This window comes from Bidens hawaiensis, unplaced genomic scaffold, assembly GCF_021521415.1.
Source record: "Bidens hawaiensis isolate Kalapana, Puna unplaced genomic scaffold, B.hawaiensis_p1.1 tig00005168_1, whole genome shotgun sequence".
In the NCBI taxonomy this organism is placed as follows: domain Eukaryota; kingdom Viridiplantae; phylum Streptophyta; class Magnoliopsida; order Asterales; family Asteraceae; genus Bidens; species Bidens hawaiensis.
In genome coordinates, this window is record NW_027491331.1 from 172,608 (window position 1) to 182,978 (window position 10,371).

Below are 10,371 nucleotides of genomic sequence, written 5' to 3' on the forward strand. Positions count from 1 at the left end.
GCTCATCACTCATCCTTAATAATATAATAATAATAATATAGATGAGATAAGATAATGACTAGTAGGGACCTGATGTAACATCCCAAAAGTTTCCATACTGATTTTGACAATAAAGAAAGTTGAGGGACCAGCTAGTCATTTAGCTAAAAATATATAGGAAATCGACATGTGGCTGATAACTAATCAGATGAAATGACACATGTCAACACATTACGACTCGTATCCACACGAAGCAACATGTGGCTAATAACTAATCAATATAGAATGCCACACATCAAGACCAAATAACACGACTCATCACAAGAACGACATGTGGAGAATGGTGGTGATTGACGGCCCGACCAAGGATGGTTATAAATAGCGGATTTGGGCTTCTCATTTATGGAATCCAAAACACCAAACTAATTTCACTTTCTTGAAGTTCATACCACCAAGTTGGAGACTTGACGCCACTTCGGAGTTTCGACATTTCATAACCCGACACCGTATATGTAGTCAAAAGCACTTGCCATTCGTTCTTAAGCGTTATACTCATTTTAAGGTAAGAGTCATGCTTAAGTTATTTCAATACGTAACTTAGATTCTAATCGAGGGTATAGCTTAAAACTTGAAAAGTTTATAGATATATTTAATTTTTTATATATAACGTCTTTCAAAAATAAAGGTTTCTTTATTATTAAGAAACATAAAGTTTTACCTACAAAGGTTATTGGTAATTTGCCCGCTTCTAAAGGAAGAAACATTAATATTTTTTTTATAAAAGATATTTATAAATAATCAAACCGAAAAAAATGGCGGGCATGTAGTAACTAGAAGGGTGACACCATCGGCAGTCGAGTCTCTTGTCTAAGGAAAGTAACTTGCATAAATCCCAATCAACCGTAGGACCCATTTACGTTCCTGGAGAGCTTGATGAGAGTGTTTAAACCTATTAGGCTAAAATATTCCACACCGAACGTCATATGAACAAAAAAGCTTTAAGTAGTCAAAATAATCATTTTTAATAGAACAATGTTTCTTCTAAAGGAAGAAACATAAAAGCTTTATAAACACAATTTCTTATATAGAAAGAAACATAAAATTAAGATTATTTTTTCTACAGGAAGAAACGTCTATATAAAAAGGTATGATAGACTAAAGGTCTAAAGTAGTATATTAACAATAAAATATTCAATCTAGCTTTAATGCTATCTAACCAGACTAAAGGTCTGAATGTTATATAGAAAAGTATCAAACAGACAGGGAATTCGAATTTGAAACAAACAACCCAATTGAGATACAGTAACACCACTCAATTGGGTCGATTGGGAAAAACCCTAAAATGAATTAGGATACAGAAATACCACCAAATTCAGGACTTAGAGTTCCAAAGAACACCACCCAAGGGCCAAGCTTCGATTAGCAATGGAGAAAATCGACTAAGTTACTCAATCGAGAGAAAACACAACAGAATTGAATCATAAAAAACCCACCCCATTCATTCTATAAAATGAAATGCAAATATATATATATATATATATATATATATATATATATATATATATATATATATATATATATATAAACTATAAACTACCCATGTTCTAAACTACTAGAGATAAGGGAAAAACTTTTTCTAACTAGGAAACTATAATTTATATTGACAATCAAATTGCAAAACAATAATAAAAAAAATATAAAAAAAAAACTGGTGGAAGAGAAATGTGTTACGTTTCTGACCCATTACCCTGCTTTATGATCATCGGGCCTGATTTGGGTAATGTCTGATCCACGCCCTACGGCTAGTAGACATTGATTGGTCCTCTTTGTTGGTGCAGTTTTGTGACCGTTGTTATGCAATTCAGACATAGTCGGCGAACATGGACTGAGGCGAACTTGTGTTAAGTTCGCTTGGAGGCCCAAGCCTAAGCCTGCAAACTTGCTTTATTATATATATGTGTGTGTGTGTGTGTGTGTTAGGCTTTAGGTTGGTTGTTAAGCTGTACAATTGCTATGAAAGAAGTAGATAGGGCTACTTTTGTGGGTTGACCCGAGTTAGAGCTCACCTCGGGTTGGCAAAAAGATGTATACTCTTTTGGTTTGTAATCTGTTATGATTTATTAATAACATATTTTTACATCGTGTTTATCCCATTCATGGCGTTGTTTGTATTTTTCGTGTTCTTCGTCTTCTACACCATCGGGACGGTGAACTATGGACGAGTGTTTTCGGTATCGGTACCATACCGATACTGGTATTGAATTTGGTACAAATTTGGTACCGTCGGTATCGAATCAGTACCAAGTTTTTAGTTTTCGGTATCAATACGGTACCGGTATTTTCCGAAGTTTGAACGAAATACTGGTACCAAACCGAACATCTCGGTATTTCTACTGGTACCAAATATTTCAAAGTTTTGGTATTGGGTTTTTCGGGATGGTAACTGGTCGGTACCGGTACCATCATGAGCTCATCCCTACAGTGAACACGACTATCAGGACAAAGGGGTAGTAAGGTAATCTATCGGTCATCTTTAATAAATGAGTAGGTGTTTTTATGTCTATCATGTATGGCATGCTTATCAAATAACCATGGCATGCCTCCATGGGTAGATGTCACACCAAATCTTGTCCTTGTATGCTTGTCTAATGGTAAGTGGCAGGAGGGCCCACTTTGCAAGTCGGAATCCTTTACCCTAGTTAAGCCACTAGAGTTCATATGATGAAGGATGTGGTTTAGTTGGTAGGTTTAGTTTTGTGATCATGGACTGTGAGGTTGCATTAGTATAGCTCCCACTATTGACTATAAGTGAGTACACTTTGTTCCATATAGTGCGGTGGGTACGAAACAGAGACTCACGTTGCATATTATCACCTTGGATTATAGTTCCACTTAACAAGCGCAGTATCATCAAAAGGTCTCCTTCATAGGTGGCCAACTACTTGTCTGCGTTGAATTAACCTTGATTTAACCCGGCTTCATCAGCAAACATAACTGTGCTGCCCTTTCTTGTCTCAACAAGAAGCGTGTCTGCAAATGTCTCTTGAACCATAGTCTATTTCCCAGAAGAATCCCCAAGAGCAAATGTAACGGCAGAAATAAAATTGTTACTTATCCCTGGAAAGAAAGAAAAATTGTTACTTTCCCTTAAGCCTCCTTAGTCCATCATCTTTACATTGTAGCTAGACAATCACCCCCCCCCCCCCCCAGAACAATTGTTTATTTAGTTCAGTATTCTCTTTCGATAAAATCTTCATCCCTTTGATCATCTTTTCATCTCTTTCATTCATAACATCCATCCTTTGACAATCAGCATTCATTTGCATGGCTTGAAGATGGACAATACTCATAAGATAAAGCAATTGTTCTTGTATAAGCATAGCAACTAACCCTGAATGAATATAGAATGATCATAGAGGTCTTTCAAGTCGAGCATTCTCCATGACCATCATACCTGATGGTGACATCGTTTTTGTAACATATTGACTTGACGATGAAACACAAGAACTAGTATGAGACTGAGGGGTGATTGGTGTTTGCAGTCACTGTTGTTGCTTCTGTGAGAATCAGAGAACTTATATATGTAATGGGAGTTTGAGTTGTTGAGATTGGTTGAAGGGAGACATGGGTGATTATTGGTAATTGTGGGTTGAAAGAAGCACTATATACCAAAGTCATTGCATGTATCTTGAGTTGTTGGAGTTGCTTGCTGCCTTGTCTCTTCCTTGTAGATTGGCGAACAACTGAAGGGACACTTGATATAGAGGGATCAATGTTATCGATAATGATAACTTTCTTCTTTCTCCGTCTGAGATCTCAAGGCTCTTTTTACTTTCTTTTTACCCTTTTCCTTTCTGCTATATCTTTATATAGCATATTGTGGTTGCACATAACCACCTTCTTCATCATTTATTTCCACCATCATCACCATAATTCTCATCATTATCATCATTAATTCCTTCATTGTCATACCCCTTCAACGATCATTCAGAGGTTCAACATAATGAGAATTGCTAAATGACCAAACAAGTTCTTTGTGCTTGGTCTCACTTCTTCTGTATTACCCCGATAAGACAAAATTCTTTTCATAATATCCAAGTTCATCACATTAATATTGATTAGATCAGCTTGGTTGTTTGCATCCTTGATATAATGCTAAATATACATAAATCCCTTGTACATTTTATATAATATTTTATTAGTTTATATTCAGTTTTTATTAGAATTTGTATATTACTAACATATTTGAATAATGTAGGTCCCGGGAATTGTTCGTGGTTAAAAAGAGCGAAAAACAAGCTTAAAAAAAGAGCACATAAACGGTGACATGATCGATGGCTAATTGAGTTCACTGCAAATACATAATAGAAAGAAAATCGAACATAGATGATTCAAAATAAAAACCCTAGATATGCAAATACATAATCGAACCGATATGAGGAATACATATGTGAATCAAATCAATTGATGAAGAATGTTGTTCGTCAGTAGGGTAATCGAATGGGTGAACTGGCTTCAATATCATTCGTCTCTGACGATAGGGAACATAATATATGGAATCGGTGTTCCTGTTACCCCATATCGTAAAGAGAGGAAACGTCGCCGGTTTAATGTAATAGTATTTGTTGGTGCATTTTGTGACCGTCGCTATGCAATTCTGATCATCGGAAACGATGTACGAAGTTAGGACAACTTCGCCATAGGCGAAGTTAGAACAACTTCGCCATAGGCGAAGTTGTAACAACTTCGCCATAGGCGAAGTTAGAACAACTTCGCCTACAGGCCCAAGCCCGTGAAGTTGTTTATATATATATATGTGTCTTGGTTAGGTTTGAGTATCCAGAAAGTTAGAGAGTTTTGTGTTACAGTTCATTTGTCTAGAGAGAAACTGAGAGGGAGAGTCGTGTGGGACGGCCCGAGGTAGAGCTCACCTCGAGTCGGCCGTGTTTCTGTTTATGTTCGGTATGTAACGTGTTTGGTTATTATATAAAAGATCTGCAGATGTGTTTATCCCGTTCGTGTGTTTGTTCGTGTATGTGTTTGTGTGTAATCGTGTTCTTCGTCTTCTATACCAATAAACGAGTCTAGGAGGATTCCGCACTCCTAGACCTCGTGCGGATCTCGTATCGATCGGCGACGCCCCGCGCGGGAACCTACCAGTGGTATCAGAGCCTTAGGTTCTTATGCTATGGTTCGAGATCTGCGTTTTGGTGTTTCTGGCACGTTTCTGATGCGTTTCTGGCCGAACAGCCGCCGCAGGCGAAGTTATGGGGTTCAGGCGAAGTTGTCGCTTAAATTTTAGGGTTTAGGCGAAGATATAAGGTTAAGCGGAGTTATTCACAACTTCGCCTACCTCACAAGTTCGCTTATCTCAGGCGAAGTTATCTGTCTGGCGAAGTTTTGGTCAGGCGAAGTTATGGACAGGCGAAGTTAAGGAGGAGCGAAGTTGACTTTAGGCGAAGTTAAAAAAAAAAAAAAGTGTTTGGAGTTTTCGTCTGTTGGCCAGGTGTACGCGATTATTGTGAGACCGAAGACGTTGTTCCGTCAACGAGTGAAACTTGTTATCTCTTGGTCTTACGTGTGAACAAATACGTGTCAACTCTGGATATGGAGTTGAGGTTGTGAATGGGATATTGATTGAAACTGGATATTGACACATATTTGGGTGTTTGTGGGCAATGAAATTGTTGTTGTTCGAGGTTGACCAACTGAAGAAAGTCAAATTGAACTGAAGATTTTTGTCATTACTGGATTGCGGTCAGAGCATATTATTTATGTTATTTACAAGGCGTTCGAGAATTGGATCCTGAAACGTGATGCTTATTTATTAAAGTGAAAATTCTGGAACAAGTTGGATTTAATCGGGAATTAAAGTGTTTATGTTCTTGATCGTTATCCCTGGTGATTGAAGATGCTTCGGATTAATTAATGGTCATGTGTGTTAGATTCTGTCAAGGTGGTTTTGTGATGAAATTGATCACTTAATGTTGAGTAGTTGAAGATTAAACCATATCGTATGCCGACGTGTTGGTGAAGTTGTGGAGGGAGCCCAACTTCACGTGTTGGTGAAGTCAGAAGGACTCACGTGATTGGTTGAGATGATCAATTAGGCACGGGGATGCATGCATTTCAAAGACCTCAATCTATTTAGTCGGAGAAGCTTACACTGAAGGGGAGATCTGATATGGAAGACGCTGGTTGATTGGTAGATTTGTGAAGCTACACGACAGTTTCAGACACGGCTGGTTGAAGAGCAAACAGAAGATCATCAGTTAAGAGGGAGTCTGTTGGTGCATGTTTTGTAACAAATGATCTTTTGTGTTTGTTAGAATTGAGAGCAACGGTCAAAGGGGAGTCTGTTGGTGCATTTTGTGACCGTCGATATGCAATTCTGATCAGCGGAAACGATGTACGAAGTTAGGACAACTTCGCCATAGGCGAAGTTAGAACAACTTCGCCAAGGCGAAGTTGTAACAACTTCTGCCACAGGCGAAGTTAGAACAACTTCGCCTTAGGCGAAGTTGTAACAATTTCGCCTTAGGCGAAGTTGTAACAATTTCGCCTACAGGCCCAAGCCCGTGAAGTTGTTTATATATATATATATATATGTGTCTTGGTTAGGTTTGTGTATCCAGAAAATTAGAGTGTGTTTTGTGTAGTTCAATTGTCTAGATAGAAATCCAGAGGGAGAGTCGTTTGGGACGGCCCGAGGTAGAGCTCACCTCGGGTCGGCCGTCATTTGTTTTCGTGTTTGGTGTGTAACGAGTTATGATTATTATATGAAAGGATCTGCAGATGTGTTTATCCCATTCGTGTGTTTGTTCGTGTGTTTGTTTGTGTGTAATCGTGTTCTTCGTCTTCTACACCATTAAACGAGTCTAGGAGGATTCCGCACTCCTAGACCTCGTGCGGATCTCGTATCGATCGGCGACGCCCCGCGCGGGAACCCATAGTATTCAGTTAAAGTAAAGTATTAGATACTCTTTATAATCATCAATTGATCAGAAGCCAAATATAAAAGGTGTTCTTGTTACCCCATATCGTAAAGAGGGGGAACGTCGCTGGTTTAATGTAATAGCATTCAGTTAAAGCGTTAGATATTCTTAATAATCAACAATTGATCAGAAGCCAAATATAAAAAGACATGTTTGTCCTTCACACTTGCGTTAGATTTAGTTGTACCGAAGCTTTAAGAATGAATCGAAGGATTGTTAAATTACTTTTACTGCCCAATTGTGAAATGACTTTTCTGCCCACGTCCTTTAATTGTGAAATTACTATGGCTGCCCATCACTCATCCTTAATAATAATAATAATAATAATAATATAATAATAATAATAATAATAATAATAATAATATAGATGAGATATGATAATGACTAGTAGGGACCTGATGTAACATCCCAAAAGTTTCCATACTAATTTTGACAATATAGAAAGTTGAGGGACCAGCTAGTCATTTAGCTAAAAATATATAGGAAATCGACATGTGGCTGATAACTAAAATGGGTAAATAATTTTTCTGTAGCTGCTTCCCTTTTTTCTTCTCAATTTACCAATTCAAATAGCAACTAATACAATCCAACTGCAAATCCCCCATTCATCCGTAATGGTTTACATGGATTCAATAGAAAAAAAGAGGATTAATTCAATGCATAAATCAATTACAAATACAACTACATGAATCAATTAGGAATGCATGAATATACAGTCGTTAAAATGAAATGAGCTAAATCAGCGCCGAGCCGCCACACTAATATTCTAGAGTATTCGATTTTGATAAGTTTTGGGCCTTGGAAACCTATTTAAACACCTCTAAACTCAACCCTAATCATAACCTGAATACCCTAGCCATTTGGGACGAATTTTAGAGCTCAATAGGTGATCTTTTGTAGGTTTTGGAGGCTTGGAATCATATGGTGACGTGCTTATCAAGCAAGAACGAAGACCACGGGTTTATCACCTTTAATCTTTCGTTTATCTTGTTTTTCACCATGATTTCCTTTATCATTGTTTTGTTTGATTTTATAATGCTAGGCTAAACATTATAGACTGCCTAGGCTTTGTGATAAACCTTTGTTGATGTTTGATTTCGACTTGGGATTTATTTATCGTTATTGTTTTATGAACTAGTAAAATGGTTAATTATATTAAATTGATGCATTATGTACATAGGGTTGCTTGTTGAGTTTTATTATTCCATAGTTGCCTTGATTAATGTTTGTCATATGATAGGTTGCTATTAGGTCATCTACTTTGTGTTTTTGACTATTTTATGATTGATTTCGAATAAGATCAAAGGAATAATATTATTTAATTAAATAAACCTAAATGTGCTACTAACCTAAATATCTGTAACGTGTTAGGTTATTGATAGATCTTTGTTATTTAATCTTGCTAGATTTAGTTCTTCGTAAGGAGTCAGTCTAGGTTTGATTATTTAATATTGTCTATTGAATCAATTAAATATATTAAATTGCCTTTTATTTCCGCACTGTAAGGTAGGATTTCGTACAAAAGAACTAGTCCATAATTAATTAGGTGACCGTAAGGAAACTTGATTCTTAAAACTGGTGTGCGTTAAAACTTATTAGAAACCCATAGGTGCCTTCTTGAGAAGGGTGTGTCAGGGGTCCTGTTCGGGTTTTATTTTAAGCGTCTATTTTATGATCCTAGTTCTATAACTAAATATTTCCCAGTTATTGACAACTGAAGCTTTGGGGATTCTAGCCTAGGTGGTTTTTCATCATCATCTGATTTCAAATATATACTTAATTGTCTTTTGTTTATTTTACTTGTTTTTCTCAATTAGTTTAAAACTAGTATTTTAATAAAACTCCCTTTAAAACAAATATAAATAAATAGTCGTGTCTGTAGTTAAGTCTAATTAGCTAGCTAACGTAATTAAAAGAGTCTCGTGGGTTCGATATCCAGACATACTTAGCTATACTAGAGTCAACCGGTTCACTTGCTGGTTAATAGTTTAGTTAAGTTAAAGAGTCTAGAATTTATTACTTATTGTCTAGATTAGCGTGTTCTTATATAACTACTTTTAGCACACCAAGTTTTTGGCGCTGTTGCCGGGGACTCTTAGCGATTGCGTTATTAGCTTTGATTAGACTTGCTTGCTATATACGTGCTACTTGTTTTGTTTTGTTTTGTCTTTGAGTAATAGGAGTCTAATTAATTTTAGTTTAATTTTAAGTTAAGTTTATTTTATTTATATTTTAGTTTATTTTAGTGTTTTCATAGAGTCTACTCAGTTGGTCTTGTGTGCTTTTCAGGTTTATGCCACATCTTCGTTCTCAAGGACCACCTCCGTTCAAGTCCAAAGCCAGTTCATCATCACCAATCACCATAGATTCTCCACCGAAATCATCACCACACAGTTCACAGCCATAGAGTCCCAGAACCGTTCCCGACAATCAAATGGCCGACAATAACCGAACTGTTTACCAACAAGCCTTCGAGGGTTTCACCGGAGACCACTCGCCCATCATCACCCCCGCAATCGATAACCGTAATGTCACACCCCGACTAGCACAATGCGGAAGCGTAAAACGGGAATGTAACAGACACCTCTGGTATCAACACGTTGTTTATAAAGAAACATTACAAACTAATTTACAATATATTACATTTCTTTGTTCTATCATTGTTTTACAGTCTAGGTGGTACAAACAAAACTAATTCGTTAACTAAACGTTCTTACTACTAACACCATTGCTTCTATTCACATAGCATCGACCACACACTTCAGGCAAGTAACAGATCACCAAATTACTCCGATTTAGGTACACCTGAAAAGCAGTTTAAAATGGGTCAACTACTAGAATTGGTGAGTTTCACGAGTTTCAAGAAAACAGTAATGAGTATTCACAAGTTAACCCTTGTAATCATGAAATAAGTATGTATGTATGTAAATGATGTAATTATGCTAAGCTACAGTGAAGCCTTGACTGTATGTGCTGCGTGCATCCATTTCCCACGCTCAATCAACCACTGTGGCTCCCTTTCCGCCCACAACATGCCCCGGTAGCTATGTTTAACACTACATAGCCTATTTGTATAAATATGGTCATGTGCAAACGGTGCTATGTGACACGGCAACCAGGCCGATTCCGTTTGGGTTTGTCAAACCAATAGTACTATTCACAAGCCACATTCTCGAAGTTAATCACTATGATCGTGGGGACTTTCGTGTGTTAGAACTTAGATAATTCACATCAGTACATGTTTCAGGTATGTATATGTAATCAAACATGCTTTTCACCCCAAAAGTTCGTAAAACAGTTTAAAAGCGGGGTCATGAAACTCACAGTTTAGTAGACAATCAGTACTGTATCAGCTCGTGGTTTGTTCGGTCCGCTATCAGTAATTCCTATAATCAAT